Source organism: Drosophila suzukii, chromosome 3, assembly GCF_043229965.1.
Source record: "Drosophila suzukii chromosome 3, CBGP_Dsuzu_IsoJpt1.0, whole genome shotgun sequence".
In the NCBI taxonomy this organism is placed as follows: Eukaryota; Metazoa; Arthropoda; class Insecta; order Diptera; family Drosophilidae; genus Drosophila; species Drosophila suzukii.
In genome coordinates this window covers 51,819,624-51,834,198 of record NC_092082.1, presented here as the reverse complement: position 1 = coordinate 51,834,198, position 14,575 = coordinate 51,819,624, and the positions used below count along the sequence as shown (strand labels likewise).

At 39.4% G+C, this 14,575-nt stretch overlaps 1 protein-coding gene and 2 long non-coding RNA genes across 11 annotated transcripts in view; all 3 read left to right on the top strand.

Moving 5' to 3' along the window:
• LOC139352897 (uncharacterized) overlaps nucleotides 1–14,575 on the top strand; it is a 208,582-nt gene that overhangs the window by 107,004 nt on the left and 87,003 nt on the right. The window lies entirely within an intron of this gene.
• LOC139352898 (uncharacterized) lies at nucleotides 7,476–9,968 on the top strand. The gene is made up of 3 exons (XR_011603942.1): nucleotides 7,476–8,501; nucleotides 8,639–8,793; nucleotides 9,234–9,968. It is a non-coding gene; the product is annotated as an uncharacterized lncRNA (long non-coding RNA).
• On the top strand, nucleotides 11,152–13,618 carry LOC139353245 (uncharacterized). The gene is made up of 2 exons (XR_011604417.1): nucleotides 11,152–12,295; nucleotides 12,355–13,618. It is a non-coding gene; the product is annotated as an uncharacterized lncRNA (long non-coding RNA).

The following is a 14,575-nucleotide window of genomic DNA, read 5'->3' as shown; positions in this document are numbered from 1 at the left end:
TGAAGTGGCCGCCCAGTCAGCGTACCAATTCTAGGGTAGCTCTGGGTGGCTTGGCCGGGGGGTCGTTACCCACTGACTGGTCGGTAACTCCTCCCCTCCTGGATTGAAGTGACGGCCACAGTGATGGTGTGGATGTCACGAAACTCGGCTCTGGTATGGTGGAGAATATGACCTTCTTCTTCATGTTGATCAACAAGACTGATACTACGATTCCGAATAACAATAGTAAATATACCGCTCCAAAATTGGTAGTTGTAAAATTTTTCCAATAAATGATCGAGTTGGAAGCATTGATGGACCTTAAGTTTAAATTGTGTAGGTTAATGTCTTCGATATGGTCGGTGAAGTTAATGTTCTGTATAATTGGAATTGTAACGTCTATCTTCTCCTCGTATAGTGACAATTCTTTGTCATAGGGAATTTGGTTGATGGATACTTCGCAGTTTTTGAACGTCACTAGAGCAGATCCCTTTATAGAGAATTTCGTTGTACAATTTGATGCAATGGTAGAGTTGACTGTGTTTAAAATTAGGATGTGTCCTGGTTCTATCTCCGTTATTATTTCTTTGTTTCCTACATCCTTGACTTTACAATTGGCAGAATTTAGCGTGAATATGCTATTGAGGCACTCGGTTTCAGGATTGTCTCTGATTGATAACAAATTTTCGCAGATATAATGTTTATCTACCCTATTACATTTGTTCATAAAGTAATGTACGTCTTTAGCATCATGGTATGCCACATACTTAGGTAGTATTAAAAATTTTGATTCATTAATAGGTAAGGGGACGATGTGTTAAAATTGGTACACGACCTGTTTAAATGTGGGTATCTTAATTCTAAAATTGATCTTAATTCCGATCATGAAAGTATCTAATTCTAGTATGTCGAGAATATGTTCATTAGACAAATTACATAATTCTGGATCGTTTAACTCATGTCTGATTATCGTTAGTTCCTGTTCTGATACAATGAAATTGGGTACAATATTTAGTCTGGCAAGTAACATACTTTCTTCTATATTATTTAAATGATTAGATAATACATCAATATTTATGTTAATTCGTGATATATATTGCAGTGTGTGTGATATATGGTGTTCAGAATTTAAGTTTTTGAAAATCATATTCTTGTAGTTGTTTAGGTATTGGTTAATTATTTGTTGTTCCCTATTTATGTGTTCCGTAATATTGTTAAATCTCTCTTTTATGTCATTGTTGAATATTTCTTGTTTGTTGGCTTTTGCTGTTAGTTCTTTTTGATTGTTCGTGATCGTTTTGAAATTATTCTCGATTCTACGTCCGTCGTCTTCGTCTAAATTTCCAGTAACTATTTTTACGACTTTACCTAGTCCGTTTATTAGTCCCCGTCTTAACCTTTTCTTGGGTAATAACCTTTCTACCCTGCCTCTTAGCTGCTGAAGCTTCGTAGATAAGCTATCGATTTCGTTCTTTGAGTCGGTGGGTTCTCTCAATTGATGAATTGCTCTTTCGAAATTAACGACGCCGTCTATAAAATCTTGTAGATTAATTCTATGCGTAAGGTATTTGTGCGATTGTACTATTTTAGCTTGTCCCAGATTTATTTTGAGTAAAGGGGTGTCGTTTCCTAATTGTTGGAATACCTACAAAACAAAAATAGTGTCTCAAAGATTTGACTACGTTTATACAACTCCTAGCCGGAATTGTATAGGCGCTAGCATATTTTGAAAACTTGTCAATCAATGTCAGAATTGTTTGACCATTAATAGTGTAAATATCCATGTGTACTATCTGTAATGGTACTTCAGGAATTTCTGTCTTTTGATATATTGGTTTTGGTGGTCTTCTATCATACTTTAGTTTTTGACAAATATCGCATTGATTAATTATTTGAGTAATTTTCTGTTTCATGTAGGAAAAATAGAGTGTTCTTTTTAAATGGTTTAAAGTTTCTTCAATTCCACGATGGTTGTTTTTTAGGTAATAATCCGTAACTACTGAATGTTGTTTCAGTGTAGTAGTGACATCTGTTAAAAGATATTTGCATCTGATTATCTTGTAGTTTTGAAAGTACTTAAGATAGGCTTCCTGTATTAACTTGAAAATGGAATCCGTGGCGAAAATGGCGTGTATTCTGCTGAGTGCTAGGATTTCTCGTAAAATGTCAGTAATCCCGTCGAGGTCAAAATTAACTTTGGATATGGTGCGCCTGAACTTGTTTTTGAATAGGATGCAATTTCTTGTTTTTTCCTCGTTACCTATTTCAAAAATGTACTGTGCCTTAAATTCGTTCAAAGGTCTATCTGAAATAATTATGGATTTTGAATTTGTCAAACTGTTAGGTAAAGAATTAGATATGCGGTTTGTCTGTATTTCTACACGACTTAACGCATCGGCCACGACGTTTTGGGATCCCTTCTTGTATACAACTTCATAGTCGTATTCCAACAGTTGCAACTTCCACCTGACCAATTTTGAGTTTGGTTCTTTGAAGTTCATCAACCAAGTTAAGGGTTTGTGATCGGTCACTATCTGGAATTTTTGGCCGAAGAGGTAAGGCCGAAAATATTTGGTTGCCCAAATGATAGCTAACATCTCTTTTTCCACGGTCGAATACATTACTTCCCGATCATTGAGCGTCCTGCTAGCGAAACATACTGGTCTATCAGAACCCAGCGTCCCTTGCGAGAGAACTGCACCTATCGCCACATTGCTGGCGTCTGTGGTCAAGACGAAGGGTTTGGTAAAATCAGGATATTTCAAAATAGGGTCATTACAGAGTAGAGTTTTGCAAGTATTGAACGCTTCTTTGAACTCCTCGGTTGGTAATACCGGGGCTTTTCCTTTCAACTGTTTGGTCATGGGCTTGGTGATTTTCGTGAAGTCTTTAATAAACTTCCTATAATATCCCAAAAGACCCAGAAAAGATTTAATTTCCTTCCTCGTGGTCGGAATTGGAAAAACCTTTATGGCCTCAATTTTCTTGGGGTTCGGTTTGATCCCGTCTTCTGTAACTATGTGTCCTAAATATTCTATTTCCTTGCGTAAGAATTCGGACTTGTCCGGTTGGATTTTCAAGTTGGCCCGTTTTAGTCTGGAAAATACGGATTCTAGGTCGCAGATATGCTCTTGTAGAGACGGTGAGAAGACCATAATGCCATCTAAATATACTAGACAACAATCTCCGTTCAGGTCCGCTAACACGTTGTCCATGACTCTTTGGAAGGTCGCTGGAGCATTAGTCAGACCGAACGGCATACGAACGAACTCGTAATGCCCTCCTTGTGCCGTGAAGGCTGTCTTTGATATGTCTCTTGGCTCCATCTCAATTTGATGGTAGCCACTAGCGAGATCTATGGCTGTAAAATATTTGGCTCTGCCTATTCTATCTAGAACATCGTTGATGTTGGGCATAGGATACCTGTCCTTTACTGTCTTTTCGTTTAATTTCCTGAAATCTACGATCATTCTCCATTTCTTTGTTTTGGATGCGTCTAACTTTTTTGCAACTAGGAAAACTGGTGAGCTCCAAGGCGAATGACTGTGCCTAATTATGTTTTGATTTAGAAGTTTGTCTATTTGATTTTGGATTTCCGTTGATTCGATGGGACTGAATCGAAACGGCCTGCAAAACACGGGCTTGTTGTCCGTAATTTTGATGTCATGTTTTACTTTGTTCGTGAAGGACAATTTGTCTCCTTCGTGAAATACCAAATCGGCAAATTTGTCACAAAGTTGAGACAACTGTCTTTTTTCTTCCTCATTCAGATGATCTGTTCTAATATTGTGAAATCCTGAGGAATAATGTTCCTGACTGTATTCAGGGTTATCTGGCATCACTTTCATAACTATAAAGTCGTCCTCTTCGAACTTGTTTACTTGTAGGCTTGAATCTAAGCAAAATTTTTTGGCGTGACAGAAAAATTATTGATTTCGATTTTGGCAAGGTTATTGTGTGCGGAATATAAGCCCGGTGTTATGAAGAAGTTTTGTTCCATCTGAATGTGGTCACATAAAAATGGGCCTTCTTTAATGCTTACATGCACCGTAATTAATGCTTTGGACTCCTCCTCTATTTCATAAATTTCAGAAGAGCGATTTGGTACAATATATAGGGGAATTTCGAATGCTGGGGTAGTGAAGGTTCGTTGCGCAATATCAATTCTTGCTGGGAGTTGTGACAGGATATTCATGCCAATTAATCCGTCGAAGAATTGGTTGAAGTCAAATATTAGAAAAGGGAACTCCCTGACGTCATTAATTTCCTCAAATATGGTAAATACAACCATCTGTTTAATCGAGTGCTCGGAAAGTACCGTTGTGATCTGAATTGGATTATCTAATGGGACTCTTTCTTTATCTGTTACGAATTTAGGGTCAATGAAGGAGCCCTCTGAGTACAGGCTCAGACTACTAAAAATGTTAAATTCTTTTTGTTTTGAAATGAAAGTGTTACGTATGGTAAGTCTGCCTGTAGCCTGTATTTACTCAGGAATCCTTTCGATGGCTCGAGGCTCTTGACTGAAAATTTGGCTCGTCCACCAGATTGTGTTCCACTTGTGTCTCCTCTGCTTTATTCCTTGTCTCGATATTGAAAAGTCTCTGTCCGTTCGATTGAACCCTATTATTATTCGAAGAATTTCTCTTTGCTGCGGCGCTCGATGTGCTTGGGACATCGTCGCCTGCTGTAATTTGTGGGAAATTATTGTTACGATTGGTATTGTAATTAGTTCGGTCATACGAAGTTCTATTTGTTCGGCCATAGCGATTATTATCTCTATTTTGGTATTGATTGTAATTTTTATATTGATATTGATTCGAGTATTGATTTGGGGGAAAACGATCGTTTTACCTATTTGGCTGCCTATTCTGCACACTGTACGTGGCATTTTCCGCAAAATACAAATTTCTTTCTTTCATAGCCATATCATAAGCTTCCTCCAATCCTGTTGGTCTAAAAGCTCTAACTATGGCGCTCAAATTTCCTCTGAGCCCTGCGAGGAACGCTGATAAGCAAGCTTGAGACACTACCCTTTGTCTAACTCTAATCGCGAGTTGTTCAGTTTCCTCATTATCGATTATCCTGAACAATGCTAGTTTAATTTTTGTGATTTGATCAAAAGATCTTTGCAAGGGTAGCTGTTTATGTTTCAAATTATAAAGCTCTGACATGAGGGTATCCTCGTCCCTCCTGTCTCTGCAGTGCCTTATCAGTGCATCCTTAATATCGTCCCAGATAAGTCTAGCTCCCGAAGCGATTACTGCCTCGTTTGCTTTGCCTTCTATCTTTTGTCTAATTGCCCTAAGAAGCATCTGTCCATACGGAGTCTGGTCCGTACCCCTAATCATTAGAATTATCTCTTCCACATTGTTTATAAATTCGTTCAAAGCAAAGGGGTCCCCAGAGTAAGGAGGTAAGAAACGAATAACGTCTGGAATTTTCATAGAAGCTAACAAATCCGCATGATTTACAACCGCAGAACTAAGGTGAGATGGTGAAGAATTATTGCTCGAGTCCATGGTCGCAGGTGAGGGTGTAACTATTGGTCTTAATGACAGCGAATTTCCTTCTATTAGTGGCTATTAGTGGTCTGTTTTTTACTAGCTCCTCTAGTGGTGACTTTGTTTGTAGGTAGCAAATTCCTAACTTTCGCAATATTAGGCATTAAATTAATTTATTGTTACTTTTAGGGAAAAATAAAAAAATTTGCTCAGTGTAAGGTGTAAAATATGCTTAAAAATATCGTGTCGTATGTACTTAAAGTTACTGGTGTTGATTTGAAGCTTGTAGTGTAGAGTGTTTTCTTCGGTGCTGTATTCTTGTGGCATTTACCTGTAAGATAATATTATTTACTCAACTTCTTATATATGTATGTACTTAAAGTTACTGGTGTTGATTTGAAGCTTGTAGTGTAGAGTGTTTTCTTCGGTGCTGTATTCTTGTGGCATTTACCTGTAAGATAATATTATTTACTCAACTTCTTACATAAGAAAACCTTTCCATTGGTGAATGGTGGTCATAAGATTTAAATTACCGACGTATATAAGAAAACAAGCAAAAGATTTCTTATTTCTCAACAAATTGTATATAAGGTGTACTGAAACCAGCCTTCAATGAAGTTCACTTGAATCACCTTGAAACTGAAACCCTTGCAAAACACGCGATGGGATTACAAGAATTGTTTCATAAAGTTTTTATTATATTAATAATATCTTCTCTTCTAATATTTTTTTTATTTTTATTTTTATTTTTTATTTAAAAACATCAGCGAGATCAATAACACAATTTGCCATAAATCGTCAAATTGACGTTCTGTAAAACACGCGATGGGATTGCAGAACTATCTCACGAATTTATATATATATATATTTTCTTTAGATCTTTATTCTTCTTTCTTTTTTTTTTGCTAGTGAAGTCCTGCAAAACACGCGATGGGATTGCAGAACTATTTCACCAATTTATATTTTAATTTTTTTGATATTTATTCTTCTTTCTTTTTTGTTGGTGAAGTCCTGCAAAACACGCGATGGGATTGCAGAACTATTTCGCCAATTTATATATTAATTTTTCTTTTAATCTTTATTCTTCTTTCTTCCCTTTTTTTTGTTGGTGAAATCCTGCAAAACACGCGATGGGATTGCAGAACTAAATCACTCTAACTTCTCACAAATTTTTGATAATTATTTGTATCTATATATATTTTATTTTTTTTTTTACAACTTTATTCACAGTAAACTTTAATTTTTTTCCAATTTGCTAAGATTTGCCGACGGCATTGGGCCTTGGCCAAGTTTATTTTAATTTCAAAGAATTGCACTGCACTCATCTTCTTCTTCTTTTTTTTTTTTTTTCTTTATTATTATTTTTCCTTAATTTTCTTTACACGTCCTTTAAATTTATAAAACTTTTTTTGCTTGTTTTGTCATATTATCACGGTTGCATCTTTTCATTTTAATTCGGGCATTATATTGATTCACAAGAATACTTCACCTTCCTATTGTGTGTACTTCTTACAATGTAACAAAGATGATAAGGTCCATCCTGATTCGTCAGTCGGCTGCGCCAGTTATGGTTCCGTTCCTGGATCCAAAGAGTGGGTTTCTCCTGGTTCTGGTTACTGGTCCTCGGATAGTTCTTGATTTGGTTTTAAGTCTCGGAATAAAATGGAACCGCTATGTTTGGAGTTAATTCTCAAACTGAAAACTATATTGTTCAGCGGTGGCTGAGTAGCCGCCGCTGCCGAAGTGTACATAGAGTCTTATATGCTAATACATAAAATGCTTATATATAACTACAAAGTGAAATAAATGAATGTTTATCTGGAACTCCAATCCAAGTGCTGCTCGTGTCATATTTCCTGAGGGTCGGGGCATCCTGTTGCAGTGTCAGCAAAACGTTAGCGGGGCAACGACTCAAGTGGTCGTTGCCCGATTTTGTGCATTGTTTAGATTGCAACATAATTGTATCCGTATAAATATGAAGTGGCCGCCCAGTCAGCGTACCAATTCTAGGGTAGCTCTGGGTGGCTTGGCCGGGGGGTCGTTACCTACCGACTGGTCGGTAACTCGCGCTTGCACTGCGAGGTTGGTGATTTTCGCCGCGCGTTGTTGCTCGGGTCACTCTTCCGGTGCTGGGTTGGAATAGGACCTTCTTCTTGGCCCCCTTCGTTTATGTTATTGGGCCTTCTTTTAAAGGCCTCCGCTATTTTTTTTATAGACTGTCACTTTGTGCTGATTAATAAACGCACTAAAATTGTCTTCACTTCTTTTTCGATTGGTATTCGCTTGATTCGTTTCAAAACACCCGGTCAGCGACGTTAACGCTGAATAAGTCGACAATAAAAATGTTTATAAACTGGGGGTGCTTCTTTCTGCTTCTCAAAATTCTCTTCTGTCAAGAACCGTCCGATATTTAAGCCCAAAAAAAAACAAAATAAATATCCCTAACTAGGGGTTGTTAGCCGCTTCTACACATCTGGGTTCCGCTAAACTAACCTGCCCTTACTTTCCCTTTTTCTATTCAGCTCAAATGTTCCAAAAGGAACGGCCGTGTTTAAATATGAAATCTGTCCAATCTGTCCTCCCGCCAGTCGTCGGAAATCAGGTTGCTTGACCGATCATTCTCGGGCTCCACAATCGTCTCCTATTTCTCTGGACTCTAACCAAGCAAACGACCTGACCAACTAGCCTAATACGCCCACCGCCCAAATATGTCAAGGGAAACCGCAAAGACTCGAACCAAGCAAACGACCGGACAAATGCCTAGTACGTTGTGGCGCGTCGGCTTTGCGTTTCCTGTCATTTCCCCCACCCCTATTCTGTCCTGGATCGACAAACGAACAGTAGACCCGCACCGCAACTGCTTATTGCGTTACCGTAATGCTTGCGCTCCTGCTCTTTCTGGACTCTAACCTATCAAACGACCTGGCAAATGCTTAGTACGTCGTGGGGTGTCGGCCAGAAAGCACCTATAATTTGTATCTACGTTAATTTCAACAAATAGTCGTTCAGCACGTAGTTGTAAGTATAGTATTATAAAAAGGATAACTCATAGTTCTTGATTTAAGGAAATTCTGGTAAATTTGTCCATGAACAAAACGGAGAATTTCTAAGGTTAAGAACATTTCAAAGTCGGGCCTCTATTCTGCCATCCCTAGGTACATCCACTCCGATACCGCAGGTACGGAAATTGCGGGCCCTGGTAAAATTCCTTCCCGAGTCCTGACAAGGACTTGGGCCGAGGGAGAGGCGTCCGATATTCAGGCACTATTTCCCGGCATAAGCTACGTCGTATTCGGGTCGTGGGATTTTGGTAAGTCTCTCTCCTCTCCAACATAACGAGAATAAATATTAAATGTGCCTGGAAAATAATATTAGTCATAAAGTTCGTCAGTCATCAGTCCACACTGCCAACAAGCTCAGCTGTCGCTTGATCGCAATACGATCGGGCTGTGTTTTGGCCATATTCCCTCCCCTTCACACATTTGTGTGCCAATGGATCGTCGCGGGCCGCGCAATACGATCCCCTATTGTCAAGGTTGTCCGTCAAAAGTTATGTCATTGTTCTTGACCTACTCCACTCCTCGCGTCAGCACACCCCCTTTGTTAGAGTTCTAGCACACCATGGTTTCGAATTCTTTTTCACATTATAAATTTATTAAATAATATTTATGTCGGCGTGTGCCGGGATTGAATAACATAATATTGGCTAATTCATATAGAAATTAAATTAATTGACAATTATTGTTTTAGCGGAGAGTATCGATTTTACCACCAGTGAAGGTGCAACACATCAGCAAAATGCTGACTATTCACGACTACAAACGTCGCTCAGAGGGCTCTTGCAGTTGTACATACAATTACAAGGCTGATACTCACCGCTGAAAAATTAACATATAATTAAATGTTTGTATGTATAAAAAAAGGTACAAAAAAGAAAAGTATATCTAAATGATTATATATATGAAACAATTATTATATATAAATATTATATATTATTACATGTATTCCCAACAGATTAATTCTTGGTCTTAACTAGGAAGGTATTAACATTGCCCAAAAATAAATTCTTATCTAAAACGGGAAAGGACAATGACCGTTGGAACGGCAGAGATAATGCTTGCCTTTTCGGTCTTGTTACAGGGGGCAAGTGGTGAAAAATCTAGACGGAAGGTCTTAATATATAAATACCCTAATTCATGCACATTTATTGGTAGGGTTGCTTTTAATAACAAGTATAGAATTCGTACGTTAAATTGTGGATCATTCTCTATAGTCTTTGCTAAAGCTTCTGAAGTGATCATGGTGCACGGATATATATATATATATGTATTCATAAGAAAGGAATCGTGTTCCGACAAACTTACCCTCCTTTTAATCCTAGGCGATGAGATCTCGACGCTCCGGATCCTGGGCTTTTGAAGATGTTATAATTGGTTTATATATATATATACGTGCAAGATTTGATGGCGGTTCACAAAAACATAACACGAAAATTACGTTACATAAAAAAATAACAATATCGCTGCATAGATATGTATGTATGTATGCATCGTATGAGAGTTCCACTGCGGCACACGTCAGTTCCAATGCTCGGGCTGGGGCTGGTTGGTGCAGCTCCAATTTCTTGTTCAGCGTATGTATTTGGGGGTTCTGTTTACACTTGCATTCAGAAATGCATGCACTCTCAAATTGTTTGTAATTGCTTTTGGCGATTCACTTTTTGTTTATAATTTTGAAGTGCAATTTATTCGCCTTTTATTGTTTCTATTGTCTTTTTGCTGTTTCACTTCACTGTATCTGCTCGGCTTATGCTCCGATGTGGGTCACCACTTTCTCCAGGGCATGATGTTGGTCGCGGCGTCTCTGAACAGAGCGCTTGTACATCTTAACCACCTTAAGGATCACTAGGACTAGGAGTAGCCCAACGATGAGCTTCAAGGTCCTGTTGACATCTTGAATATCGTCCTTGTAGACAACGATCTCTACGGTGTTAATCACATTGGCGGTGCTGCCGGCCACTTTGGTCGTTTTGCTGCCCATCTTGGGGTCCTTAGGCCATGCACTTGGTTCACTAGTTCTTTTCGTCCTTCGGAATTTTGCAGGTGGACTTCCTTCAGAGTGTGGTCGATCGCAGGACCGGTAATCAGGTCGTTCTCCTGGATGAAGTTGTTCCTAGGGAAACGGTCAAGACATCCTTCCGGACACCAGCCTTCTTCTGTCTTCTCTATTTGGCTGGGGTCTTTTATACCGGATTAGAGCTTTCGCTAGCCCCCCATATTGGATGAATTAACTAGGTGTTCCCACCTAGGTTTACTGTTTCTCCATTTCCCTTATCTTATGAGTCAACGGCCGATCGTGGTCGTTGTCATGGCCATGCGACACCCGTGAGTTGTCGAGTTGTATTTCTGTTTTCCCTTATTAATCTGAGTGTGGTTAGTTATTAGCGGCCCCTACCTTCAACTTACGACAGTTGTTTTTCCGGGGTTAATCTTTGTATGTGGGAGGGCGTACGTAACAACTAACTATTGTCCTCGATCATTTATAGTGTTTGAGGTGGGCGTGTACGATAATATTGAAGATGAGAGGTGCATACTTTTAAATTCAAAAATACAGGTTATTCTGACATTTGACTTTTTATTTCGAGTTAAAATTACAGGTACGGGAATGGAAAATATTTCCTTGACTGAGATATGTTGGCTACTTGCGAGTTCTTGCGCGTTCTTAATTTCAACCCCTATTATGGGACATGTTACAGGTAGAAGTCAGCCGTGAGGTCGTTGGCGTGAGGCCCATGATCTTGTCAATGAGCGTGCGCTATAAAGCTTATGCATGTGTCCCTTTTATTGCGGTCAGGTAATAGACAGGTAGGCATGTTCGGGTAGGTCTTGCTTGAATCCCTTTTATGAAATGTTTTTTGACCCATTTGTGGAAAGGAGAGAATCTTAGACAATTTACCAGTTAAACGTTCTGCGGCGGAAAGAAAAATGTGTGTTTGAAAATATTCCACATCTGAGAATCATTAACTTGTGAGATTTATTTTATTGAGGTTCTTTTAATTTCTAAATTAGTTTTACAATCATAAGAAATATTATTCGCCAACATGATCGGACATGTTCGTGCACAGCAACACCTGTGATAATTTTGCAAATGAATATGCTAATTGTCCCAGAATCCGCGCATCTACAAACAGGGGCAGAGCTCTAGCGGGTATTATACTCACATCTCATACGCAGGTTCATGCTACCGGAGGGCCTTCACCTTACGCGCCATCTACAAAGGAGTTCATTGTGATTTTCTAACCATTTCGGATATTCTTGAACTGAGTTCGGACCACATCCCATCCTTAATAATACAGTAGAGTTTTCGCTTTTAAGCTTTTCCACATCCGGCCTCAGAATGCAAATATACCGCACTTTCAGAAAGAGATTAACGGTCTATCAAATCTCAAAATGCATCTAAACACTTCTAATGACATTAAGGAAGCTACTAAAATGTTTGTGCACCCAAAATAATTCTTTGAGTGTTAATTTGATTTGATCCTAAATAAGTAACAAAAGTATACTACATTGTATGAAAAATCCTGTTTGACCCTAAATAGTGTAACTTTGACAACAACCGTGGATACTTCGATACCGTTAAAAACTTTTTTTGATTGTTCGACTTTCGAACTGCGCTCAAGTATCGGTTATCATGGGATTTGAACTAAACACCCGCGGGAAACGTTGTGAGATATACCACTGGATACACCACTAGGTGTCTGTCCCTGATGCAAAAGGTCCCCGGATCATGTACGCGCCGATGCAGAGTACGCTGTAAGATTTTTAAGAATAATATCTAACGTTTTCTTAATAATAGTGTTGTATTTAAAAAGTTTTCAGATTTCAAATAACGAAGAAAAATAAGTTTGTCACGAGCGGGACTCGAACCAATAACCCCTTTGGTCCGTGCATCAAATACAATAGCACTCTGAGCCACACATACATTTTTTTATCCAGCGGCAAAATCCTTTTTTGTGACAAAAAAGCTTTTTTGTAGAAAACTTTTTTTCAAGTTGCAAAGTGATCCTATATTAGGGTCAATTTGATGTTCTTCGTATCAAAGATTTTTTGTCACTCAATAGTATCATATTGACACCTAAGTACGGGCATATTGATGACGATATTTTATTGGGTGTGCTGACAAAAGAGAATATCGGCGTGCTGAGAACGATCTTAAGAAACAATTGCTTAGAACGAAGGGTGAATACTTTGCCGATTTGCACCGCAATGCTGATCCCACAAAATTGTTTGGAATTAACCTCTGGAGAGCAACAAGGATATATAAAATTACAGCCCCCTCGCCGAATTCAACTTAAGCGTGCTGACAACACATGGTGCAGATCAGACGGCAAAATTTTGATGGCCTTTGCTAAGGAATTGGAAGGGCCCTTTTAGTCATTCAATCTTGATAGGTCTGAAGTCGTCGATGAAACCAGAGCATTCCTAAATGCACCTTCCGCGGCAATCGAACCTGTTACCCATGTGACCCCGGAAAATGTCTGCCTTTAAATACCCAAGTTTCGACGGCATAGACAGAAAAATTCCCAAGGCGTTACCTAAAAAGAGTATACTATTTTTAGCTCTCATTTTCAACTCCATGTTTCGTATCCACCATTTACCCACGCAGTGGAAGTGAGCTGTAATAGCGATGGTACCCAAGCTAGGTAAGCGGGAAAGCCTTGTTGCGACCTACCAGCCAGTAAGTTTGCTGTTCACTTTCGCCAAAATGGTCAAGAGAATATTACTTAGTAGAATGATGGCAGTAAGAAGGGTACAGGCTGCCATTCCAGACTACCAGCTTTGCCTTAGAAGTCACCATGGTACCCCAGAGCATGCCCATCGGGTAACGCGGTAAATCCTTGAAGCCTTAGAAAATAAACAGTGCAGTTCAGCAGTCTCCCTTAAAGAAGCTTTTGATCGTGTTTGTCACTATTGTCCGCTGTTTAAGCCTAGTACTCAGATAGGCTAAGAGTTTCACTAGTCGAAAAATCTTATTCTTTGTAGTGTGACCGAAGTTTTCAAAGTTCACCCGCAATGCATGTGGCATGGTCTTACTGTCAAGCAGCTGGGCTTGTTGCCAAACGGAAAACAAATTAATTGGAGCAATTTAAAAAAGAAGGGTCTGCTGGTGCACAAAGAAATTAAAATAAAAATAAATAAAATGTTCAACGAATGTTTTTATGTAAATTAGAATTTTAAGGCTTCCTTATCGTCCCACGGATGCTTCGCTATCTTTCCCGCGCCATCTGCAGCCCAGCTCCGAGTCCCAATAGGCTGGCCAATAATGGCTGGTGGTGGCTCCTCCAGCTGCCCCTTAGCGGGCGACCACATTTTCTCCTTCCTACAGAAGCCGGCGCGTCCTGCAACTCCGCTTTAGCTCTCAAGTATATGGTGGAGGTGGAGTCCTCAATGGAGAGCTCGTCGGAGATCGAACGATGTCCCATGTTCCTTAGCACTGGGATTCTTTAATGGATCTCCCCTAGCGCTTTAACTATTCTGCGGATTTGGCCCGTTGTGGTATTGCTTCCTGTCGGCCAAGTCCCACAATAATGGGCAACAGCTTGGATTAGGCGTCCTTCTTCATTTGCACTGACCTCCTTTAGCCGTTTTTGGTGTTTTTCTTCCATTTTTAATATTTAAATTTCCCACCGCTTCTGCACGAACACCGCCAAAGATAAAATTTCTTATTCTTTGGGCCGCGGCTAACGGCGTTCATCGAAAATTCACTCGCGAAATCTAGTATTTTTTTTGGTATTCCCTTAGCTCATCTGAGTACCGCGCTGAAAAACAGACACGACGAAAACCTTTAGCCGCCTGTTTGCCTCTCGCTCACTCCTATGGTTAGCTCGCGGTTTTCGTCGATGTGAGTACTAGGCTTTAAGCTGAAAACTGTTCTGCCAACTGCACAATATCTTCTCCTAAAATCGTATCTTTTAAAATAAAATTGGATGGTAGATGTAAGAGATGAAAGGTCATCTATCATATGCATTCGACATGCCGTACCTCACGTATGCTGATGATACAGCCTTTATTGCCAACTCCATGTGTTGAATT